The sequence below is a fragment of the Somniosus microcephalus genome, unplaced genomic scaffold (assembly GCF_052327205.1).
Source record: "Somniosus microcephalus isolate GS21.2 unplaced genomic scaffold, FLI_Smic_1.0 scaffold39, whole genome shotgun sequence".
Taxonomy (NCBI): Eukaryota; Metazoa; Chordata; class Chondrichthyes; order Squaliformes; family Somniosidae; genus Somniosus; species Somniosus microcephalus.
In genome coordinates this window covers 1,112,537-1,137,774 of record NW_028225226.1, presented here as the reverse complement: position 1 = coordinate 1,137,774, position 25,238 = coordinate 1,112,537, and the positions used below count along the sequence as shown (strand labels likewise).

The 25,238-nt window shown below is 44.5% G+C and overlaps 6 non-coding genes across 6 annotated transcripts; all 6 read left to right on the top strand.

The window, feature by feature from the left end:
- The first annotated feature begins 849 nt into the window (after positions 1 to 849).
- Positions 850 to 921, top strand: trnaq-cug (transfer RNA glutamine (anticodon CUG)). The gene has a single exon. It is a non-coding gene; the product is annotated as a tRNA-Gln (tRNA).
- Positions 922 to 2,204: 1,283 nt separating this feature from the next.
- trnaq-cug (transfer RNA glutamine (anticodon CUG)) lies at positions 2,205 to 2,276 on the top strand. Its single transcript has one exon. It is a non-coding gene; the product is annotated as a tRNA-Gln (tRNA).
- A 1,947-nt stretch (positions 2,277 to 4,223) lies between these two features.
- Positions 4,224 to 4,295, top strand: trnaq-cug (transfer RNA glutamine (anticodon CUG)). Its single transcript has one exon. It is a non-coding gene; the product is annotated as a tRNA-Gln (tRNA).
- Positions 4,296 to 7,610: 3,315 nt separating this feature from the next.
- trnaq-cug (transfer RNA glutamine (anticodon CUG)) lies at positions 7,611 to 7,682 on the top strand. Its single transcript has one exon. It is a non-coding gene; the product is annotated as a tRNA-Gln (tRNA).
- Positions 7,683 to 10,313: 2,631 nt separating this feature from the next.
- trnaq-cug (transfer RNA glutamine (anticodon CUG)) lies at positions 10,314 to 10,385 on the top strand. Its single transcript has one exon. It is a non-coding gene; the product is annotated as a tRNA-Gln (tRNA).
- Positions 10,386 to 11,668: 1,283 nt separating this feature from the next.
- Positions 11,669 to 11,740, top strand: trnaq-cug (transfer RNA glutamine (anticodon CUG)). The gene has a single exon. It is a non-coding gene; the product is annotated as a tRNA-Gln (tRNA).
- The last annotated feature ends 13,498 nt before the right edge of the window (positions 11,741 to 25,238 follow it).

Sequence of the window (25,238 nt, the reverse complement as noted above, 5' to 3'; positions counted from 1 at the left end):
TGAACCGATAGCCATCAATGCAGCTGTGTGATTTACTCGGAACCGAGGCTTAGCAGAGGGGCAAGTGGGCAAGCTGAAGTTAAGGATGAGACCAGAGCGAGACAAAGTATAATGGTGGCGACGGTAATGTTGTTGATTTTAAGAAAAGATTCTAATGAATTCTTCAGCGCCGGTTGCATGCTGTAATGGTGACCACTCTGGACTTTGAGTCCAGCGATCAGAGTTCAAATCTTGGTGGAACCTGAATTCTTGTTGTCCCAGCTGCTGGAAATTTGGGACATACAAGCTTGGCATCTGCATACCAACCACGGTTACGGGACCGTTTGCTGCCTGAATCAATGACTGTTGATGTATTGTTCTCAACATCAGATGATAGGCTCAACCTCTCTTTCCCAGTTCCAAATAAGTGGGGGAGAAAGATGTGTATTGTCCAGTGCTTCGTTTCACTGCACAGCAGATTGCTCAACATTTTCTTTGCAAGCTGCATTCGGCTGGCATACTTGCTAAAATTGAAAGCAGTGCTTCTTGAAACGTAGACATTGCACTTCGTATTCTCGAAAAAAGTTAACAATTGCTTATCTATCGTGCAGCAGTGACTTGCAAAGATTATTCACATTTTACCTGGCAGGACTGCAATGCAATCTGCCATGAGCAGTGTGAAAAAGAAGCTGAGATTTGTGAACCGATAGCCATCAAGGCAGCTGTGTGATTTGCTCAGAACCGAAGCTTAGCAGAGGGGCAAGTGGGCAAGCTGAAGTTAAGGATGAGAGCAGGCCGAGACAAAGTATAATGGTGGAGATGGTAATGTTGTTGATTTTGAGAAAAGAATCTAGGGAATTATTCAGCAAAGGTTCCATGGTGTAATGGTAAGCACTCTGGGCTCTGAATCCAGCGATCCGAGTTCAAATCTCGGTGGAACCTGAATTCTTGTTGTCCCAGCTGCTGGAAATTTGGGACATACAAGCTTGGCATTTGTATACCAACCACGGTTACGGGACCGTTTGCTGCCTGAATCAATGACGGTTGATTTATTGTTCTCGACATCAGATGATAGGCTCAACCTCTCATTCCCAGTTCCAAATAAGAGGGGGAGAAAAATGTGTGTTGTCCAGTGCTTCGTTTGACTGCACAGCAGAATGCTCAACATTTTCTTTAAAGCTGCATTCGGCTGGCATTCTTGCTGAAATTGAAAGCAGTGCTTCTTGAAACGTAGACATTGCACTTCGTATTCTCGAAAAAAGTTAACAATTGCTTATCTTTCGTACAGCAGTGCCTTGCAAAGATTATTCACATTTTACCTGGCAGGACTGCAATACAAGCTGCTATGAGCAGTGTGAAAAAGAAGCAGAGATTTGTGAACCGATAGCCATCAAGGCAGCTGTGTGATTTACTCAGAACCGAGGCTTAGCAGAGGGGCAAGTGGGCAAGCTGAAGTTAAGGATGAGACCAGACCGAGACAAAGAATAATGGTGGCGACGGTAATGTTGTTGATTTTAAGAAAAGATTCTAATGAATTCTTCAGCGCCGGTTGCATGCTGTAATGGTGACCACTCTGGACTTTGAGTCCAGCGATCCGAGTTCAAATCTTGGTGGAACCTGAATTCTTGTTGTCCCAGCTGCTGGAAATTTGGGACTTACAAGCTTGGCATCTGCATACCAACCACGGTTACGGGACCGTTTGCTGCCTGAATCAATGACGGTTGATGTATTGTTCTCAACATCAGATGATAGGCTCAACCTCTCATTCCCAGTTCCAAATAAGCGGGGGAGAAAGATGTGTATTGTCCAGTGCGTCGTTTCACTGCACAGCAGATTGCTCAACATTTTCTTTGCAAGCTGCATTCGGCTGGCATACTTGCTAAAATTGAAAGCAGTGCTTCTTGAAACGTAGACATTGCACTTCGTATTCTCGAAAAAAGTTAACAATTGCTTATCTATCGTGCAGCAGTGCCTTGCAAAGATTATTCACATTTTACCTGGCAGGACTGCAATGCAATCTGCCATGAGCAGTGTGAAAAAGAAGCTGAGATTTGTGAACCGATAGCCATCAAGGCAGCTGTGTGATTTGCTCAGAACCGAAGCTTAGCAGAGGGGCAAGTGGGCAAGCTGAAGTTAAGGATGAGACCAGGCCGAGACAAAGTATAATGGTGGAGATGGTAATGTTGTTGATTTTGAGAAAAGAATCTAGGGAACTGTTCAGCAAAGGTTCCATGGTGTAATGGTAAGCACTCTGGGCTCTGAATCCAGTGATCCGAGTTCAAATCTCGGTGGAACCTGAATTCTTGTTGTCCCAGCTGCTGGAAATTTGGGACACACAAGCTTGGCATCTGCATACCAACCACGGTTACGGGACCGTTTGCTGCCTGAATCAATGACGGTTGATTTATTGTTCTCGACATCAGATGATAGGCTCAACCTCTCATTCCCAGTTCCAAATAAGAGGGGGAGAAAAATGTGTGTTGTCCAGTGCTTCGTTTGACTGCACAGCAGAATGCTCAACATTTTCTTTTAAGCTGCATTCGGCTGGCATACTTGCTGAAATTGAAAGCAGTGCTTCTTGAAACGTAGACATTGCACTTCGTATTCTCGGAAAAAGTTAACAATTGCTTATCTTTCGTACAGCAGTGCCTTGCAAAGATTATTCACATTTTACCTGGCAGGACTGCAATACAAGCTGCTATGAGCAGTGTGAAAAAGAAGCAGAGATTTGTGAACCGATAGCCATCAAGGCAGCTGTGTGATTTACTCGGAACCGAGGCTTAGCAGAGGGGCAAGCTGAAGTTAAGGATGAGACCAGAGCGAGACAAAGTATAATGGTGGCGACGGTAATGTTGTTGATTTTAAGAAAAGATTCTAATGAATTCTTCAGCGCCGGTTGCATGCTGTAATGGTGACCACTCTGGACTTTGAGTCCAGCGATCCGAGTTCAAATCTTGGTGGAATCTGAATTCTTGTTGTCCCAGCTGCTGGAAATTTGGGACATACAAGCTTGGCATTCCAACCACGGTTACGGGACCGTTTGCTGCCTGAATCAATGACGGTTGATGTATTGTTCTCAACATCAGATGATAGGCTCAACCTCTCATTCCCAGTTCCAAATAAGCGGGGGAGAAAAATGTGTATTGTCCAGTGCTTCGTTTCACTGCACAGCAGATTGATCAACATTTTCTTTGCAAGCTGCATTCGGCTGGCATACTTGCTAAAATTGAAAGCAGTGCTTCTTGAAACGTAGACATTGCATTTCGTATTCTCGAAAAAAGTTAACAATTGCTTATCTATCGTGCAGCAGTGCCTTGCAAAGATTATTCACATTTTACCTGGCAGGACTGCAATGCAATCTGCCATGAGCAGTGTGAAAAAGAAGCTGAGATTTGTGAACCGATAGCCATCAAGGCAGCTGTGTGATTTGCTCAGAACCGAGGCTTAGCAGAGGGGCAAGTGGGCAAGCTGAAGTTAAGGATGAGACCAGAGCGAGACAAAGTATAATGGTGGTGACGGTAATGTTGTTGATTTTAAGAAAAGATTCTAATGAATTCTTCAGCGCCGCTTGCATGCTGTAATCGTGAGCACACTGGACTTTGAGTCCAGCGATCCGAGTTCAAATCTTGGTGGAACCTGAATTCTTGTTGTCCCAGCTGCTGGAAATTTGGGACATACAAGCTTGGCATCTGCATACCAACCACGGTTACGGGACCGTTTGCTGCCTGAATCAATGACGGTTGATGTATTGTTCTCAACATCAGATGACAGGCTCAACCTCTCTTTCCCAGTTCCAAATAAGCGGGGGAGAAAGATGTGTGTTGTCCAGTGCTTCGTTTCACTGCACAGCAGATTGCTCAACATTTTCTTTGCAAGCTGCATTCGGCTGGCATACTTGCTAAAATTGAAAGCAGTGCTTCTTGAAACGTAGACATTGCACTTCGTATTCTCGAAAAAAGTTAACAATTGCTTATCTATCGTGCAGCAGTGCCTTGCAAAGATTATTCACATTTTACCTGGCAGGACTGCAATGCAATCTGCCATGAGCAGTGTGAAAAAGAAGCTGAGATTTGTGAACCGATAGCCATCAAGGCAGCTGTGTGATTTGCTCAGAACCGAAGCTTAGCAGAGGGGCAAGTGGGCAAGCTGAAGTTAAGGATGAAACCAGGCCGAGACAAAGTATAATGGTGGAGATGTTAATGTTGTTGATTTTGAGAAAAGAATCTAGGGAACTGTTCAGCAAAGGTTCCATGGTGTAATGGTAAGCACTCTGGGCTCTGAATCCAGCGATCCGAGTTCAAATCTCGGTGGAACCTGAATTCTTGTTGTCCCAGCTGCTGGAAATTTGATTTGGGACATACAAGCTTGGCATCTGCATACCAACCACGGTTACGGGACCGTTTGCAGCCTGAATCAATGACGGTTGATTTATTGTTCTCGACATCAGATGATAGGCTCAACCTCTCATTCCCAGTTCCAAATAAGAGGGGGAGAAAGATGTGTATTGTCCAGTGCTTCGTTTCACTGCACAGCCGATTGCTCAACATTTTCTTTGCAAGCTGCATTCGGCTGGCATACTTGCTAAAATTGAAAGCAGTGCTTCTTGAAACGTAGACATTGCACTTCGTATTCTCGAAAAAAGTTAACAATTGCTTATCTTTCGTACAGCAGTGCCTTGCAAAGATTATTCACATTTTACCTGGCAGGACTGCAATACAAGCTGCTATGAGCAGTGTGAAAAAGAAGCAGAGATTTGTGAACCGATAGCCATCAAGGCAGCTGTGTGATTTACTCAGAACCGAGGCTTAGCAGAGGGGCAAGCTGAAGTTAAGGATGAGACCAGACGGAGACAAAGAAAAATGGTGGCGACGGTAATGTTGTTGATTTTAAGAAAAGATTCTAATTAATTCTTCAGCGCCGGTTGCATGCTGTAATGGTGACCACTCTGGACTTTGAGTCCAGCGATCCGAGTTCAAATCTTGGTGGAACCTGAATTCTTGTTGTCCCAGCTGCTGGAAATTTGGGACATACAAGCTTGGCATCTGCATTCCAACCACGGTTACGGGACCGTTTGCTGCCTGAATCAATGACGGTTGATGTATTGTTCTCAACATCAGATGATAGGCTCAACCTCTCATTCCCAGTTCCAAATTAGCGGGGGAGAAAGATGTGTATTGTCCAGTGCTTCGTTTCACTGCACAGCAGATTGCTCAACATTTTCTTTGCAAGCTGCATTCGGCTGGCATACTTGCTAAAATTGAAAGCAGTGCTTCTTGAAACGTAGACATTGCACTTCGTATTCTCGAAAAAAGTTAACAATTGCTTATCTATCGTGCAGCAGTGCCTTGCAAAGATTATTCACATTTTACCTGGCAGGACTGCAATGCAATCTGCCATGAGCAGTGTGAAAAAGAAGCTGAGATTTGTGAACCGATAGCCATCAAGGCAGCTGTGTGATTTGCTCAGAACCGAAGCTTAGCAGAGGGGCAAGTGGGCAAGCTGAAGTTAAGGATGAGACCAGGCCGAGACAAAGTATAATGGTGGAGATGGTAATGTTGTTGATTTTGAGAAAAGAATCTAGGGAACAGTTCAGCAAAGGTTCCATGGTGTAATGGTAAGCACTCTCGGCTCTGAATCCAGCGATCCGAGTTCAAATCTCGGTGGAACCTGAATTCTTGTTGTCCCAGCTGCTGGAAATTTGGGACATACAAGCTTGGCATCTGCATACCAACCACGGTTACGGGACCGTTTGCTGCCTGAATCAATGACGGTTGATTTATTGTTCTCGACATCAGATGATAGGCTCAACCTCTCGTTCCCAGTTCCAAATAAGAGGGGGAGAAAAATGTGTGTTGTCCAGTGCTTCGTTTGACTGCACAGCAGATTGCTCAACATTTTCTTTTAAGCTGCATTCGGCTGGCATACTTGCTGAAATTGAAAGCAGTGCTTCTTGAAACGTAGACATTGCACTTCGTATTCTCGAAAAAAGTTAACAATTGCTTATCTTTCGTACAGCAGTGCCTTGCAAAGATTATTCACATTTTACCTGGCAGGACTGCAATACAAGCTGCTATGAGCAGTGTGAAAAAGAAGCAGAGATTTGTGAACCGATAGCCATCAAGGCAGCTGTGTGATTTACTCAGAACCGAGGCTTAGCAGAGGGGCAAGTGGGCAAGCTGAAGTTAAGGATGAGACCAGAGCGAGACAAAGTATAATGGTGGTGACGGTAATGTTGTTGATTTTAAGAAAAGATTCTAATGAATTCTTCAGCGCCGCTTGCATGCTGTAATGGTGAGCACTCTGGACTTTGAGTCCAGCGATCCGAGTTCAAATCTTGGTGGAACCTGAATTCTTGTTGTCCCAGCTGCTGGAAATTTGGGACATACAAGCTTGGCATCTGCATACCAACCACGGTTACGGGACCGTTTGCTGCCTCAATCAATGACGGTTGATGTATTGTTCTCAACATCCAGATGATAGGCTCAACCTCTCATTCCCAGTTCCAAATAAGCGGGGGAGAAAGATGTGTATTGTCCAGTGCTTCGTTTCACTGCACAGCAGATTGCTCAACATTTTCTTTGCAAGCTGCATTCGGCTGGCATACTTGCTAAAATTGAAAGCAGTGCTTCTTGAAACGTAGACATTGCACTTCGTATTCTCGAAAAAAGTTAACAATTGCTTATCTTTCGTACAGCAGTGCCTTGCAAAGATTATTCACATTTTACCTGGCAGGACTGCAATACAAGCTGCTATGAGCAGTGTGAAAAAGAAGCAGAGATTTGTGAACCGATAGCCATCAATGCAGCTGTGTGATTTACTCGGAACCGAGGCTTAGCAGAGGGGCAAGTGGGCAAGCTGAAGTTAAGGATGAGACCAGAGCGAGACAAAGTATAATGGTGGCGACGGTAATGTTGTTGATTTTAAGAAAAGATTCTAATGAATTCTTCAGCGCCGGTTGCATGCTGTAATGGTGACCACTCTGGACTTTGAGTCCAGCGATCCGAGTTCAAATCTTGGTGGAACCTGAATTCTTGTTGTCCCAGCTGCTGGAAATTTGGGACATACAAACCTGGCATCTGCATACCAACCACGGTTACGGGACCGTTTGCTGCCTGAATCAATGACGGTTGATTTATTGTTCTCGACATCAGATGATAGGCTCAACCTCTCTTTCCCAGTTCCAAATAAGCGGGGGAGAAAGATGTGTATTGTCCAGTGCTTCGTTTCACTGCACAGCAGATTGCTCAACATTTTCTTTGCAAGCTGCATTCGGCTGGCATATTTGCTAAAATTGAAAGCAGTGCTTCTTGAAACGTAGACATTGCACTTCGTATTCTCGAAAAAAGTTAACAATTGCTTATCTATCGTGCAGCAGTGCCTTGCAAAGATTATTCACATTTTACCTGGCAGGACTGCAATGCAATCTGCCATGAGCAGTGTGAAAAAGAAGCTGAGATTTGTGAACCGATAGCCATCAAGGCAGCTGTGTGATTTGCTCAGAACCGAAGCTTAGCAGAGGGGCAAGTGGGCAAGCTGAAGTTAAGGATGAGACCAGGCCGAGACAAAGTATAATGGTGGAGATGTTAATGTTGTTGATTTTGAGAAAAGAATCTAGGGAACTGTTCAGCAAAGGTTCCATGGTGTAATGGTAAGCACTCTGGGCTCTGAATCCAGCGATCCGAGTTCAAATCTCGGTGGAACCTGAATTCTTGTTGTCCCAGATGCTGGAAATTTGGGACATACAAGCTTGGCATCTGCATGTCAACCACGGTTACGGGACCGTTTGCTGCCTGAATCAATGACGGTTGATTTATTGTTCTCGACATCAGATGATCGGCTCAACCTCTCATTCCCAGTTCCAAATAAGAGGGGGAGAAAAATGTGTGTTGTCCAGTGCTTCGTTTGACTGCACAGCAGAATGCTCAACATTTTCTTTTAAGCTGCATTCGGCTGGCATACTTGCTGAAATTGAAAGCAGTGCTTCTTGAAACGCAGACATTGCACTTCGTATTCTCGAAAAAAGTTAACAATTGCTTATCTTTCGTACAGCAGTGCCTTGCAAAGATTATTCACATTTTACCTGGCAGGACTGCAATACAAGCTGCTATGAGCAGTGTGAAAAAGAAGCAGAGATTTGTGAACCGATAGCCATCAAGGCAGCTGTGTGATTTACTCAGAACCGAGGCTTAGCAGAGGGGCAAGCTGAAGTTAAGGATGAGACCAGACCGAGACAAAGAAAAATGGTGGCGACGGTAATGTTGTTGATTTTAAGAAAAGATTCTAATGAATTCTTCAGCGCCGGTTGCATGCTGTAATGGTGACCACTCTGGACTTTGAGTCCAGCGATCCGAGTTCAAATCTTGGTGGAACCTGAATTCTTGTTGTCCCAGCTGCTGGAAATTTGGGACATACAAGCTTGGCATCTGCATACCAACCACGGTTACGGGACCGTTTGCTGCCTGAATCAATGACGGTTGATGTATTGTTCTCAACATCAGATGATAGGCTCAACCTCTCATTCCCAGTTCCAAATAAGCGGGGGAGAAAGATGTGTATTGTCCAGTGCTTCGTTTCACTGCACAGCAGATTGCTCAACATTTTCTTTGCAAGCTGCATTCGGCTGGCATACTTGCTAAAATTGAAAGCAGTGCTTCTTGAAACGTAGACATTGCACTTCGTATTCTCGAAAAAAGTTAACAATTGCTTATCTATCGTGCAGCAGTGCCTTGCAAAGATTATTCACATTTTACCTGGCAGGACTGCAATGCAATCTGCCATGAGCAGTGTGAAAAAGAAGCTGAGATTTGTGAACCGATAGCCATCAAGGCAGCTGTGTGATTTGCTCAGAACCGAAGCTTAGCAGAGGGGCAAGTGGGCAAGCTGAAGTTAAGGATGAGACCAGGCCGAGACAAAGTATAATGGTGGAGATGGTAATGTTGTTGATTTTGAGAAAAGTATCTAGGGATCAGTTCAGCAAAGGTTCCATGGTGTAATGGTAAGCACTCTGGGCTCTGAATCCAGCGATCCGAGTTCAAATCTTGGTGGAACCTGAATTCTTGTTGTCCCAGCTGCTGGAAATTTGGGACATACAAGCTTGGCATCTGCATACCAACCACGGTTACGGGACCGTTTGCTGCCTGAATCAATGACGGTTGATTTATTGTTCTCGACATCAGATGATAGGCTCAACCTCTCATTCCCAGTTCCAAATAAGAGGGGGAGAAAAATGTGTGTTGTCCAGTGCTTCGTTTGACTGCACAGCAGAATGCTCAACATTTTCTTTTAAGCTGCATTCGGCTGGCATACTTGCTGAAATTGAAAGCAGTGCTTCTTGAAACGTAGACGTTGCACTTCGTATTCTCGAAAAAAGTTAACAATTGCTTATCTTTCGTACAGCAGTGCCTTGCAAAGATTATTCACATTTTACCTGGCAGGACTGCAATACAAGCTGCTATGAGCAGTGTGAAAAAGAAGCAGAGATTTGTGAACCGATAGCCATCAAGGCAGCTGTGTGATTTACTCAGAACCGAGGCTTAGCAGAGGGGCAAGTGGGCAAGCTGAAGTTAAGGATGAGACCAGAGCGAGACAAAGTATAATGGTGGTGACGGTAATGTTGTTGATTTTAAGAAATGATTCTAATGAATTCTTCAGCGCCGCTTGCATGCTGTAATGGTGAGCACTCTGGACTTTGAGTCCAGCGATCCGAGTTCAAATCTTGGTGGAACCTGAATTCTTGTTGTCCCAGCTGCTGGAAATTTGGGACATACAAGCTTGGCATCTGCATACCAACCACGGTTACAGGACCGTTTGCTGCCTCAATCAATGACGGTTGATGTATTGTTCTCAACATCCAGATGATAGGCTCAACCTCTCATTCCCAGTTCCAAATAAGCGGGGGAGAAAGATGTCTATTGTCCAGTGCTTCGTTTCACTGCACAGCAGATTGCTCAACATTTTCTTTGCAAGCTGCATTCGGCTGGCATACTTGCTAAAATTGAATGCAGTGCTTCTTGAAACGTAGACATTGCACTTCGTATTCTCGAAAAAAGTTAACAATTGCTTATCTATCGTGCAGCAGTGCCTTGCAAAGATTATTCACATTTTACCTGGCAGGACTGCAATGCAATCTGCCATGAGCAGTGTGAAAAAGAAGCTGAGATTTGTGAACCGATAGCCATCAAGGCAGCTGTGTGATTTGCTCAGAACCGAAGCTTAGCAGAGGGGCAAGTGGGCAAGCTGAAGTTAAGGATGAGACCAGGCCGAGACAAAGTATAATGGTGGAGATGGTAATGTTGTTGATTTTGAGAAACGAATCTAGGGAATTGTTCAACAAAGGTTCCATGGTGTAATGGTAAGCACTCTGGGCTCTGAATCCAGCGATCCGAGTTCAAATCTCGGTGGAACCTGAATTCTTGTTGTCCCAGCTGCTGGAAATTTGGGACATACAAGCTTGGCATCTGCATGTCAACCACGGTTACGGGACCGTTTGCTGCCTGAATCAATGACGGTTGATTTATTGTTCTCGACATCAGATGATAGGCTCAACCTCTCATTCCCAGTTCCAAATAAGAGGGGGAGAAAAATGTGTGTTGTCCAGTGCTTCGTTTGACTGCACAGCAGAATGCTCAACATTTTCTTTTAAGCTGCATTCGGCTGGCATACTTGCTGAAATTGAAAGCAGTGCTTCTTGAAACGTAGACATTGCACTTCGTATTCTCGAAAAAAGTTAACAATTGCTTATCTTTCGTACAGCAGTGCCTTGCAAAGATTATTCACATTTTACCTGGCAGGACTGCAATACAAGCTGCTATGAGCAGTGTGAAAAAGAAGCAGAGATTTGTGAACCGATAGCCATCAATGCAGCTGTGTGATTTACTCGGAACCGAGTCTTAGCAGAGGGGCAAGTGGGCAAGCTGAAGTTAAGGATGAGACCAGAGCGAGACAAAGTATAATGGTGGCGACAGTAATGTTGTTGATTTTAAGAAAAGATTCTAATGAATTCTTCAGCGCCGGTTGCATGCTGTAATGGTGACCACTCTGGACTTTGAGTCCAGCGATCCGAGTTCAAATCTTGGTGGAACCTGAATTCTTGTTGTCCCAGCTGCTGGAAATTTGGGACATACAAGCTTGGCATCTGCATACCAACCACGGTTACAGGACCGTTTGCTGCCTGAATCAATGACGGTTGATGTATTGTTCTCAACATCAGATGATAGGCTCAACCTCTCTTTCCCAGTTCCAAATAAGCAGGGGAGAAAGATGTGTATTGTCCAGTGCTTCGTTTCACTGCACAGCAGATTGCTCAACATTTTCTTTGCAAGCTGCATTCGGCTGGCATACTTGCTAAAATTGAAAGCAGTGCTTCTTGAAACGTAGACATTGCACTTCGTATTCTCGAAAAAAGTTAACAATTGCTTATCTATCGTGCAGCAGTGCCTTGCAAAGATTATTCACATTTTACCTGGCAGGACTGCAATGCAATCTGCCATGAGCAGTGTGAAAAAGAAGCTGAGATTTGTGAACCGATAGCCATCAAGGCAGCTGTGTGATTTGCTCAGAACCGAAGCTTAGCAGAGGGGCAAGTGGGCAAGCTGAAGTTAAGGATGAGACCAGGCCGAGACAAAGTATAATGGTGGAGATGTTAATGTTGTTGATTTTGAGAAAAGAATCTAGGGAACTGTTCAGCAAAGGTTCCATGGTGTAATGGTAAGCACTCTGGGCTCTGAATCCAGCGATCCGAGTTCAAATCTCGGTGGAACCTGAATTCTTGTTGTCCCAGCTGCTGGAAATTTGGGACATACAAGCTTGGCATCTGCATGTCAACCACGGTTACGGGACCGTTTGCTGCCTGAATCAATGACGGTTGATTTATTGTTCTCGACATCAGATGATAGGCTCAACCTCTCATTCCGAGTTCCAAATAAGAGGGGGAGAAAAATGTGTGTTGCCCAGTGCTTCGTTTCACTGCACAGCAGAATGCTCAACATTTTCTTTTAAGCTGCATTCGGCTGGCATACTTGCTGAAATTGAAAGCAGTGCTTCTTGAAACGTAGACATTGCACTTCGTATTCTCGAAAAATGTTAACAATTGCTTATCTTTCGTACAGCAGTGCCTTGCAAAGATTATTCACATTTTACCTGGCAGGACTGCAATACAAGCTGCTATGAGCAGTGTGAAAAAGAAGCAGAGATTTGTGAACCGATAGCCATCAAGGCAGCTGTGTGATTTACTCGGAACCGAGGCTTAGCAGAGGGGCAAGCTGAAGTTAAGGATGAGACCAGAGCGAGACAAAGTATAATGGTGGCGACGGTAATGTTGTTGATTTTAAGAAAAGATTCTAATGAATTCTTTAGCGCCGGTTGCATGCTGTAATGGTGACCACTCTGGACTTTGAGTCCAGCGATCCGAGTTCAAATCTCGGTGGAACCTGAACTCTTGTTGTCCCAGCTGCTGGAAATTTGGGACATACAAGCTTGGCATCTGCATACCAACCACGGTTACGGGACCGTTTGCTGCCTGAATCAATGACGGTTGATTTATTGTTCTCGACATCAGATGATAGGCTCAACCTCTCATTCCCAGTTCCAAATAAGAGGGGGAGAAAAATGTGTGTTGTCCAGTGCTTCGTTTCACTGCACAGCAGAATGCTCAACATTTTCTTTTAAGCTGCATTCGGCTGGCATACTTGCTGAAATTGAAAGCAGTGCTTCTTGAAACGTAGACATTGCACTTCGTATTCTCGAAAAATGTTAACAATTGCTTATCTTTCGTACAGCAGTGCCTTGCAAAGATTATTCACATTTTACCTGGCAGGACTGCAATACAAGCTGCTATGAGCAGTGTGAAAAAGAAGCAGAGATTTGTGAACCGATAGCCATCAAGGCAGCTGTGTGATTTACTCGGAACCGAGGCTTAGCAGAGGGGCAAGCTGAAGTTAAGGATGAGACCAGAGCGAGACAAAGTATAATGGTGGCGACGGTAATGTTGTTGATTTTAAGAAAAGATTCTAATGAATTCTTCAGCGCCGGTTGCATGCTGTAATGGTGACCACTCTGGACTTTGAGTCCAGCGATCCGAGTTCAAATCTCGGTGGAACCTGAACTCTTGTTGTCCCAGCTGCTGGAAATTTGGGACATACAAGCTTGGCATCTGCATACCAACCACGGTTACGGGACCGTTTGCTGCCTGAATCAATGACGGTTGATTTATTGTTCTCGACATCAGATGATAGGCTCAACCTCTCATTCCCAGTTCCAAATAAGAGGGGGAGAAAAATGTGTGTTGTCCAGTGCTTCGTTTGACTGCACAGCAGAATGCTCAACATTTTCTTTTAAGCTGCATTCGGCTGGCATACTTGCTGAAATTGAAAGCAGTGCTTCTTGAAACGTAGACATTGCACTTCGTATTCTCGAAAAAAGTTAACAATTGCTTATCTTTCGTACAGCAGTGCCTTGCAAAGATTATTCACATTTTACCTGGCAGGACTGCAATACAAGCTGCTATGAGCAGTGTGAAAAAGAAGCAGAGATTTGTGAACCGATAGCCATCAAGGCAGCTGTGTGATTTGCTCAGAACCGAAGCTTAGCAGAGGGGCAAGTGGGCAAGCTGAAGTTAAGGATGAGACCAGGCCGAGACAAAGTATAATGGTGGAGATGGTAATGTTGTTGATTTTAAGAAAAGATTCTAATGAATTCTTCAGCGCCGCTTGCATGCTGTAATGGTGACCACTCTGGACTTTGAGTCCAGCGATCCGAGTTCAAATCTTGGTGGAACCTGAATTCTTGTTGTCCCAGCTGCTGGAAATTTGGGACATACAAGCTTGGCATCTGCATACCAACCACGGTTACAGGACCGTTTGCTGCCTCAATCAATGACGGTTGATGTATTGTTCTCGACATCCAGATGATAGGCTCAACCTCTCATTCCCAGTTCCAAATAAGCGGGGGAGAAAGATGTGTATTGTCCAGTGCTTCATTTCACTGCACAGCAGATTGCTCAACATTTTCTTTGCAAGCTGCATTCGGCTGGCATACTTGCTAAAATTGAAAGCAGTGCTTCTTGAAACGTAGACATTGCACTTCGTATTCTCAAAAAATGTTAACAATTGCTTATCTTTCGTACAGCAGTGCCTTGCAAAGATTATTCACATTTTACCTGGCAGGACTGCAATACAAGCTGCTATGAGCAGTGTGAAAAAGAAGCAGAGATTTGTGAACCGATAGCCATCAAGGCAGCTGTGTGATTTACTCGGAACCGAGGCTTAGCAGAGGGGCAAGCTGAAGTTAAGGATGAGACCAGAGCGAGACAAAGTATAATGGTGGCGACGGTAATGTTGTTGATTTTAAGAAAAGATTCTAATGAATTCTTCAGCGCCGGTTGCATGCTGTAATGGTGACCACTCTGGACTTTGAGTCCAGCGATCCGAGTTCAAATCTCGGTGGAACCTGAACTCTTGTTGTCCCAGCTGCTGGAAATTTGGGACATACAAGCTTGGCATCTGCATACCAACCACGGTTACGGGACCGTTTGCTGCCTGAATCAATGACGGTTGATTTATTGTTCTCGACATCAGATGATAGGCTCAACCTCTCATTCCCAGTTCCAAATAAGAGGGGGAGAAAAATGTGTGTTGTCCAGTGCTTCGTTTCACTGCACAGCAGAATGCTCAACATTTTCTTTTAAGCTGCATTCGGCTGGCATACTTGCTGAAATTGAAAGCAGTGCTTCTTGAAACGTAGACATTGCACTTCGTATTCTCGAAAAATGTTAACAATTGCTTATCTTTCGTACAGCAGTGCCTTGCAAAGATTATTCACATTTTACCTGGCAGGACTGCAATACAAGCTGCTATGAGCAGTGTGAAAAAGAAGCAGAGATTTGTGAACCGATAGCCATCAAGGCAGCTGTGTGATTTACTCGGAACCGAGGCTTAGCAGAGGGGCAAGCTGAAGTTAAGGATGAGACCAGAGCGAGACAAAGTATAATGGTGGCGACGGTAATGTTGTTGATTTTAAGAAAAGATTCTAATGAATTCTTCAGCGCCGGTTGCATGCTGTAATGGTGACCACTCTGGACTTTGAGTCCAGCGATCCGAGTTCAAATCTCGGTGGAACCTGAACTCTTGTTGTCCCAGCTGCTGGAAATTTGGGACATACAAGCTTGGCATCTGCATACCAACCACGGTTACGGGACCGTTTGCTGCCTGAATCAATGACGGTTGATTTATTGTTCTCGACATCAGATGATAGGCTCAACCTCTCATTCCCAGTTCCAAATAAGAGGGGGAGAAAAATGTGTGTTGTCCAGTGCTTCGTTTCACTGCACAGCAGAATGCTCAACATTTTCTTTTAAGCTGCATTCGGCTGGCATACTTGCTGAAATTGAAAGCAGTGCTTCTTGAAACGTAGACATTGCACTTCGTATTCTCGAAAAATGTTAACAATTGCTTATCTTTCGTACAGCAGTGCCTTGCAAAGATTATTCACATTTTACCTGGCAGGACTGCAATACAAGCTGCTATGAGCAGTGTGAAAAAGAAGCAGAGATTTGTGAACCGATAGCCATCAAGGCAGCTGTGTGATTTACTCGGAACCGAGGCTTAGCAGAGGGGCAAGCTGAAGTTAAGGATGAGACCAGAGCGAGACAAAGTATAATGGTGGCGACGGTAATGTTGTTGATTTTAAGAAAAGATTCTAATGAATTCTTCAGCGCCGGTTGCATGCTGTAATGGTGACCACTCTGGACTTTGAGTCCAGCGATCCGAGTTCAAATCTCGGTGGAACCTGAACTCTTGTTGTCCCAGCTGCTGGAAATTTGGGACATACAAGCTTGGCATCTGCATACCAACCACGGTTACGGGACCGTTTGCTGCCTGAATCAATGACGGTTGATTTATTGTTCTCGACATCAGATGATAGGCTCAACCTCTCATTCCCAGTTCCAAATAAGAGGGGGAGAAAAATGTGTGTTGTCCAGTGCTTCGTTTCACTGCACAGCAGAATGCTCAACATTTTCTTTTAAGCTGCATTCGGCTGGCATACTTGCTGAAATTGAAAGCAGTGCTTCTTGAAACGTAGACATTGCACTTCGTATTCTCGAAAAATGTTAACAATTGCTTATCTTTCGTACAGCAGTGCCTTGCAAAGATTATTCACATTTTACCTGGCAGGACTGCAATACAAGCTGCTATGAGCAGTGTGAAAAAGAAGCAGAGATTTGTGAACCGATAGCCATCAAGGCAGCTGTGTGATTTACTCGGAACCGAGGCTTAGCAGAGGGGCAAGCTGAAGTTAAGGATGAGACCAGAGCGAGACAAAGTATAATGGTGGCGACGGTAATGTTGTTGATTTTAAGAAAAGATTCTAATGAATTCTTCAGCGCCGGTTGCATGCTGTAATGGTGACCACTCTGGACTTTGAGTCCAGCGATCCGAGTTCAAATCTCGGTGGAACCTGAACTCTTGTTGTCCCAGCTGCTGGAAATTTGGGACATACAAGCTTGGCATCTGCATACCAACCACGGTTACGGGACCGTTTGCTGCCTGAATCAATGACGGTTGATTTATTGTTCTCGACATCAGATGATAGGCTCAACCTCTCATTCCCAGTTCCAAATAAGAGGGGGAGAAAAATGTGTGTTGTCCAGTGCTTCGTTTCACTGCACAGCAGAATGCTCAACATTTTCTTTTAAGCTGCATTCGGCTGGCATACTTGCTGAAATTGAAAGCAGTGCTTCTTGAAACGTAGACATTGCACTTCGTATTCTCGAAAAATGTTAACAATTGCTTATCTTTCGTACAGCAGTGCCTTGCAAAGATTATTCACATTTTACCTGGCAGGACTGCAATACAAGCTGCTATGAGCAGTGTGAAAAAGAAGCAGAGATTTGTGAACCGATAGCCATCAAGGCAGCTGTGTGATTTCCTCGGAACCGAGGCTTAGCAGAGGGGCAAGCTGAAGTTAAGGATGAGACCAGAGCGAGACAAAGTATAATGGTGGCGACGGTAATGTTGTTGATTTTAAGAAAAGATTCTAATGAATTCTTCAGCGCCGGTTGCATGCTGTAATGGTGACCACTCTGGACTTTGAGTCCAGCGATCCGAGTTCAAATCTCGGTGGAACCTGAACTCTTGTTGTCCCAGCTGCTGGAAATTTGGGACATACAAGCTTGGCATCTGCATACCAACCACGGTTACGGGACCGTTTGCTGCCTGAATCAATGACGGTTGATTTATTGTTCTCGACATCAGATGATAGGCTCAACCTCTCATTCCCAGTTCCAAATAAGAGGGGGAGAAAAATGTGTGTTGTCCAGTGCTTCGTTTGACTGCACAGCAGAATGCTCAACATTTTCTTTTAAGCTGCATTCGGCTGGCATACTTGCTGAAATTGAAAGCAGTGCTTCTTGAAACGTAGACATTGCACTTCGTATTCTCGAAAAAAGTTAACAATTGCTTATCTTTCGTACAGCAGTGCCTTGCAAAGATTATTCACATTTTACCTGGCAGGACTGCAATACAAGCTGCTATGAGCAGTGTGAAAAAGAAGCAGAGATTTGTGAACCGATAGCCATCAAGGCAGCTGTGTGATTTGCTCAGAACCGAAGCTTAGCAGAGGGGCAAGTGGGCAAGCTGAAGTTAAGGATGAGACCAGGCCGAGACAAAGTATAATGGTGGAGATGGTAATGTTGTTGATTTTAAGAAAAGATTCTAATGAATTCTTCAGCGCCGCTTGCATGCTGTAATGGTGACCACTCTGGACTTTGAGTCCAGCGATCCGAGTTCAAATCTTGGTGGAACCTGAATTCTTGTTGTCCCAGCTGCTGGAAATTTGGGACATACAAGCTTGGCATCTGCATACCAACCACGGTTACAGGACCGTTTGCTGCCTCAATCAATGACGGTTGATGTATTGTTCTCGACATCCAGATGATAGGCTCAACCTCTCATTCCCAGTTCCAAATAAGCGGGGGAGAAAGATGTGTATTGTCCAGTGCTTCATTTCACTGCACAGCAGATTGCTCAACATTTTCTTTGCAAGCTGCATTCGGCTGGCATACTTGCTAAAATTGAAAGCAGTGCTTCTTGAAACGTAGACATTGCACTTCGTATTCTCAAAAAATGTTAACAATTGCTTATCTTTCGTACAGCAGTGCCTTGCAAAGATTATTCACATTTTACCTGGCAGGACTGCAATACAAGCTGCTATGAGCAGTGTGAAAAAGAAGCAGAGATTTGTGAACCGATAGCCATCAAGGCAGCTGTGTGATTTACTCGGAACCGAGGCTTAGCAGAGGGGCAAGCTGAAGTTAAGGATGAGACCAGAGCGAGACAAAGTATAATGGTGGCGACGGTAATGTTGTTGATTTTAAGAAAAGATTCTAATGAATTCTTCAGCGCCGGTTGCATGCTGTAATGGTGACCACTCTGGACTTTGAGTCCAGCGATCCGAGTTCAAATCTCGGTGGAACCTGAACTCTTGTTGTCCCAGCTGCTGGAAATTTGGGACATACAAGCTTGGCATCTGCATACCAACCACGGTTACGGGACCGTTTGCTGCCTGAATCAATGACGGTTGATTTATTGTTCTCGACATCAGATGATAGGCTCAACCTCTCATTCCCAGTTCCAAATAAGAGGGGGAGAAAAATGTGTGTTGTCCAGTGCTTCGTTTCACTGCACAGCAGAATGCTCAACATTTTCTTTTAAGCTGCATTCGGCTGGCATACTTGCTGAAATTGAAAGCAGTGCTTCTTGAAACGTAGACATTGCACTTCGTATTCTCGAAAAAAGTTAACAATTGCTTATCTTTCGTACAGCAGTGCCTTGCAAAGATTATTCACATTTTACCTGGCAGGACTGCAATACAAGCTGCTATGAGCAGTGTGAAAAAGAAGCAGAGATTTGTGAACCGATAGCCATCAAGGCAGCTGTGTGATTTGCTCAGAACCGAAGCTTAGCAGAGGGGCAAGTGGGCAAGCTGAAGTTAAGGATGAGACCAGGCCGAGACAAAGTATAATGGTGGAGATGGTAATGTTGTTGATTTTAAGAAAAGATTCTAATGAATTCTTCAGCGCCGCTTGCATGCTGTAATGGTGACCACTCTGGACTTTGAGTCCAGCGATCCGAGTTCAAATCTTGGTGGAACCTGAATTCTTGTTGTCCCAGCTGCTGGAAATTTGGGACATACAAGCTTGGCATCTGCATACCAACCACGGTTACAGGACCGTTTGCTGCCTCAATCAATGACGGTTGATGTATTGTTCTCGACATCCAGATGATAGGCTCAACCTCTCATTCCCAGTTCCAAATAAGCGGGGGAGAAAGATGTGTATTGTCCAGTGCTTCATTTCACTGCACAGCAGATTGCTCAACATTTTCTTTGCAAGCTGCATTCGGCTGGCATACTTGCTAAAATTGAAAGCAGTGCTTCTTGAAACGTAGACATTGCACTTCGTATTCTCAAAAAATGTTAACAATTGCTTATCTTTCGTACAGCAGTGCCTTGCAAAGATTATTCACATTTTACCTGGCAGGACTGCAATACAAGCTGCTATGAGCAGTGTGAAAAAGAAGCAGAGATTTGTGAACCGATAGCCATCAAGGCAGCTGTGTGATTTACTCGGAACCGAGGCTTAGCAGAGGGGCAAGCTGAAGTTAAGGATGAGACCAGAGCGAGACAAAGTATAATGGTGGCGACGGTAATGTTGTTGATTTTAAGAAAAGATTCTAATGAATTCTTCAGCGCCGGTTGCATGCTGTAATGGTGACCACTCTGGACTTTGAGTCCAGCGATCCGAGTTCAAATCTCGGTGGAACCTGAACTCTTGTTGTCCCAGCTGCTGGAAATTTGGGACATACAAGCTTGGCATCTGCATACCAACCACGGTTACGGGACCGTTTGCTGCCTGAATCAATGACGGTTGATTTATTGTTCTCGACATCAGATGATAGGCTCAACCTCTCATTCCCAGTTCCAAATAAGAGGGGGAGAAAAATGTGTGTTGTCCAGTGCTTCGTTTCACTGCACAGCAGAATGCTCAACATTTTCTTTTAAGCTGCATTCGGCTGGCATACTTGCTGAAATTGAAAGCAGTGCTTCTTGAAACGTAGACATTGCACTTCGTATTCTCGAAAAATGTTAACAATTGCTTATCTTTCGTACAGCAGTGCCTTGCAAAGATTATTCACATTTTACCTGGCAGGACTGCAATACAAGCTGCTATGAGCAGTGTGAAAAAGAAGCAGAGATTTGTGAACCGATAGCCATCAAGGCAGCTGTGTGATTTACTCGGAACCGAGGCTTAGCAGAGGGGCAAGCTGAAGTTAAGGATGAGACCAGAGCGAGACAAAGTATAATGGTGGCGACGGTAATGTTGTTGATTTTAAGAAAAGATTCTAATGAATTCTTCAGCGCCGGTTGCATGCTGTAATGGTGACCACTCTGGACTTTGAGTCCAGCGATCCGAGTTCAAATCTCGGTGGAACCTGAACTCTTGTTGTCCCAGCTGCTGGAAATTTGGGACATACAAGCTTGGCATCTGCATACCAACCACGGTTACGGGACCGTTTGCTGCCTGAATCAATGACGGTTGATTTATTGTTCTCGACATCAGATGATAGGCTCAACCTCTCATTCCCAGTTCCAAATAAGAGGGGGAGAAAAATGTGTGTTGTCCAGTGCTTCGTTTCACTGCACAGCAGAATGCTCAACATTTTCTTTTAAGCTGCATTCGGCTGGCATACTTGCTGAAATTGAAAGCAGTGCTTCTTGAAACGTAGACATTGCACTTCGTATTCTCGAAAAATGTTAACAATTGCTTATCTTTCGTACAGCAGTGCCTTGCAAAGATTATTCACATTTTACCTGGCAGGACTGCAATACAAGCTGCTATGAGCAGTGTGAAAAAGAAGCAGAGATTTGTGAACCGATAGCCATCAAGGCAGCTGTGTGATTTACTCGGAACCGAGGCTTAGCAGAGGGGCAAGCTGAAGTTAAGGATGAGACCAGAGCGAGACAAAGTATAATGGTGGCGACGGTAATGTTGTTGATTTTAAGAAAAGATTCTAATGAATTCTTCAGCGCCGGTTGCATGCTGTAATGGTGACCACTCTGGACTTTGAGTCCAGCGATCCGAGTTCAAATCTCGGTGGAACCTGAACTCTTGTTGTCCCAGCTGCTGGAAATTTGGGACATACAAGCTTGGCATCTGCATACCAACCACGGTTACGGGACCGTTTGCTGCCTGAATCAATGACGGTTGATTTATTGTTCTCGACATCAGATGATAGGCTCAACCTCTCATTCCCAGTTCCAAATAAGAGGGGGAGAAAAATGTGTGTTGTCCAGTGCTTCGTTTCACTGCACAGCAGAATGCTCAACATTTTCTTTTAAGCTGCATTCGGCTGGCATACTTGCTGAAATTGAAAGCAGTGCTTCTTGAAACGTAGACATTGCACTTCGTATTCTCGAAAAATGTTAACAATTGCTTATCTTTCGTACAGCAGTGCCTTGCAAAGATTATTCACATTTTACCTGGCAGGACTGCAATACAAGCTGCTATGAGCAGTGTGAAAAAGAAGCAGAGATTTGTGAACCGATAGCCATCAAGGCAGCTGTGTGATTTACTCGGAACCGAGGCTTAGCAGAGGGGCAAGCTGAAGTTAAGGATGAGACCAGAGCGAGACAAAGTATAATGGTGGCGACGGTAATGTTGTTGATTTTAAGAAAAGATTCTAATGAATTCTTCAGCGCCGGTTGCATGCTGTAATGGTGACCACTCTGGACTTTGAGTCCAGCGATCCGAGTTCAAATCTCGGTGGAACCTGAACTCTTGTTGTCCCAGCTGCTGGAAATTTGGGACATACAAGCTTGGCATCTGCATACCAACCACGGTTACGGGACCGTTTGCTGCCTGAATCAATGACGGTTGATTTATTGTTCTCGACATCAGATGATAGGCTCAACCTCTCATTCCCAGTTCCAAATAAGAGGGGGAGAAAAATGTGTGTTGTCCAGTGCTTCGTTTCACTGCACAGCAGAATGCTCAACATTTTCTTTTAAGCTGCATTCGGCTGGCATACTTGCTGAAATTGAAAGCAGTGCTTCTTGAAACGTAGACATTGCACTTCGTATTCTCGAAAAATGTTAACAATTGCTTATCTTTCGTACAGCAGTGCCTTGCAAAGATTATTCACATTTTACCTGGCAGGACTGCAATACAAGCTGCTATGAGCAGTGTGAAAAAGAAGCAGAGATTTGTGAACCGATAGCCATCAAGGCAGCTGTGTGATTTACTCGGAACCGAGGCTTAGCAGAGGGGCAAGCTGAAGTTAAGGATGAGACCAGAGCGAGACAAAGTATAATGGTGGCGACGGTAATGTTGTTGATTTTAAGAAAAGATTCTAATGAATTCTTCAGCGCCGGTTGCATGCTGTAATGGTGACCACTCTGGACTTTGAGTCCAGCGATCCGAGTTCAAATCTCGGTGGAACCTGAACTCTTGTTGTCCCAGCTGCTGGAAATTTGGGACATACAAGCTTGGCATCTGCATACCAACCACGGTTACGGGACCGTTTGCTGCCTGAATCAATGACGGTTGATTTATTGTTCTCGACATCAGATGATAGGCTCAACCTCTCATTCCCAGTTCCAAATAAGAGGGGGAGAAAAATGTGTGTTGTCCAGTGCTTCGTTTCACTGCACAGCAGAATGCTCAACATTTTCTTTTAAGCTGCATTCGGCTGGCATACTTGCTGAAATTGAAAGCAGTGCTTCTTGAAACGTAGACATTGCACTTCGTATTCTCGAAAAATGTTAACAATTGCTTATCTTTCGTACAGCAGTGCCTTGCAAAGATTATTCACATTTTACCTGGCAGGACTGCAATACAAGCTGCTATGAGCAGTGTGAAAAAGAAGCAGAGATTTGTGAACCGATAGCCATCAAGGCAGCTGTGTGATTTACTCGGAACCGAGGCTTAGCAGAGGGGCAAGCTGAAGTTAAGGATGAGACCAGAGCGAGACAAAGTATAATGGTGGCGACGGTAATGTTGTTGATTTTAAGAAAAGATTCTAATGAATTCTTCAGCGCCGGTTGCATGCTGTAATGGTGACCACTCTGGACTTTGAGTCCAGCGATCCGAGTTCAAATCTCGGTGGAACCTGAACTCTTGTTGTCCCAGCTGCTGGAAATTTGGGACATACAAGCTTGGCATCTGCATACCAACCACGGTTACGGGACCGTTTGCTGCCTGAATCAATGACGGTTGATTTATTGTTCTCGACATCAGATGATAGGCTCAACCTCTCATTCCCAGTTCCAAATAAGAGGGGGAGAAAAATGTGTGTTGTCCAGTGCTTCGTTTCACTGCACAGCAGAATGCTCAACATTTTCTTTTAAGCTGCATTCGGCTGGCATACTTGCTGAAATTGAAAGCAGTGCTTCTTGAAACGTAGACATTGCACTTCGTATTCTCGAAAAATGTTAACAATTGCTTATCTTTCGTACAGCAGTGCCTTGCAAAGATTATTCACATTTTACCTGGCAGGACTGCAATACAAGCTGCTATGAGCAGTGTGAAAAAGAAGCAGAGATTTGTGAACCGATAGCCATCAAGGCAGCTGTGTGATTTACTCGGAACCGAGGCTTAGCAGAGGGGCAAGCTGAAGTTAAGGATGAGACCAGAGCGAGACAAAGTATAATGGTGGCGACGGTAATGTTGTTGATTTTAAGAAAAGATTCTAATGAATTCTTCAGCGCCGGTTGCATGCTGTAATGGTGACCACTCTGGACTTTGAGTCCAGCGATCCGAGTTCAAATCTCGGTGGAACCTGAACTCTTGTTGTCCCAGCTGCTGGAAATTTGGGACATACAAGCTTGGCATCTGCATACCAACCACGGTTACGGGACCGTTTGCTGCCTGAATCAATGACGGTTGATTTATTGTTCTCGACATCAGATGATAGGCTCAACCTCTCATTCCCAGTTCCAAATAAGAGGGGGAGAAAAATGTGTGTTGTCCAGTGCTTCGTTTGACTGCACAGCAGAATGCTCAACATTTTCTTTTAAGCTGCATTCGGCTGGCATACTTGCTGAAATTGAAAGCAGTGCTTCTTGAAACGTAGACATTGCACTTCGTATTCTCGAAAAAAGTTAACAATTGCTTATCTTTCGTACAGCAGTGCCTTGCAAAGATTATTCACATTTTACCTGGCAGGACTGCAATACAAGCTGCTATGAGCAGTGTGAAAAAGAAGCAGAGATTTGTGAACCGATAGCCATCAAGGCAGCTGTGTGATTTGCTCAGAACCGAAGCTTAGCAGAGGGGCAAGTGGGCAAGCTGAAGTTAAGGATGAGACCAGGCCGAGACAAAGTATAATGGTGGAGATGGTAATGTTGTTGATTTTAAGAAAAGATTCTAATGAATTCTTCAGCGCCGCTTGCATGCTGTAATGGTGACCACTCTGGACTTTGAGTCCAGCGATCCGAGTTCAAATCTTGGTGGAACCTGAATTCTTGTTGTCCCAGCTGCTGGAAATTTGGGACATACAAGCTTGGCATCTGCATACCAACCACGGTTACAGGACCGTTTGCTGCCTCAATCAATGACGGTTGATGTATTGTTCTCGACATCCAGATGATAGGCTCAACCTCTCATTCCCAGTTCCAAATAAGCGGGGGAGAAAGATGTGTATTGTCCAGTGCTTCATTTCACTGCACAGCAGATTGCTCAACATTTTCTTTGCAAGCTGCATTCGGCTGGCATACTTGCTAAAATTGAAAGCAGTGCTTCTTGAAACGTAGACATTGCACTTCGTATTCTCAAAAAATGTTAACAATTGCTTATCTTTCGTACAGCAGTGCCTTGCAAAGATTATTCACATTTTACCTGGCAGGACTGCAATACAAGCTGCTATGAGCAGTGTGAAAAAGAAGCAGAGATTTGTGAACCGATAGCCATCAAGGCAGCTGTGTGATTTACTCGGAACCGAGGCTTAGCAGAGGGGCAAGCTGAAGTTAAGGATGAGACCAGAGCGAGACAAAGTATAATGGTGGCGACGGTAATGTTGTTGATTTTAAGAAAAGATTCTAATGAATTCTTCAGCGCCGGTTGCATGCTGTAATGGTGACCACTCTGGACTTTGAGTCCAGCGATCCGAGTTCAAATCTCGGTGGAACCTGAACTCTTGTTGTCCCAGCTGCTGGAAATTTGGGACATACAAGCTTGGCATCTGCATACCAACCACGGTTACGGGACC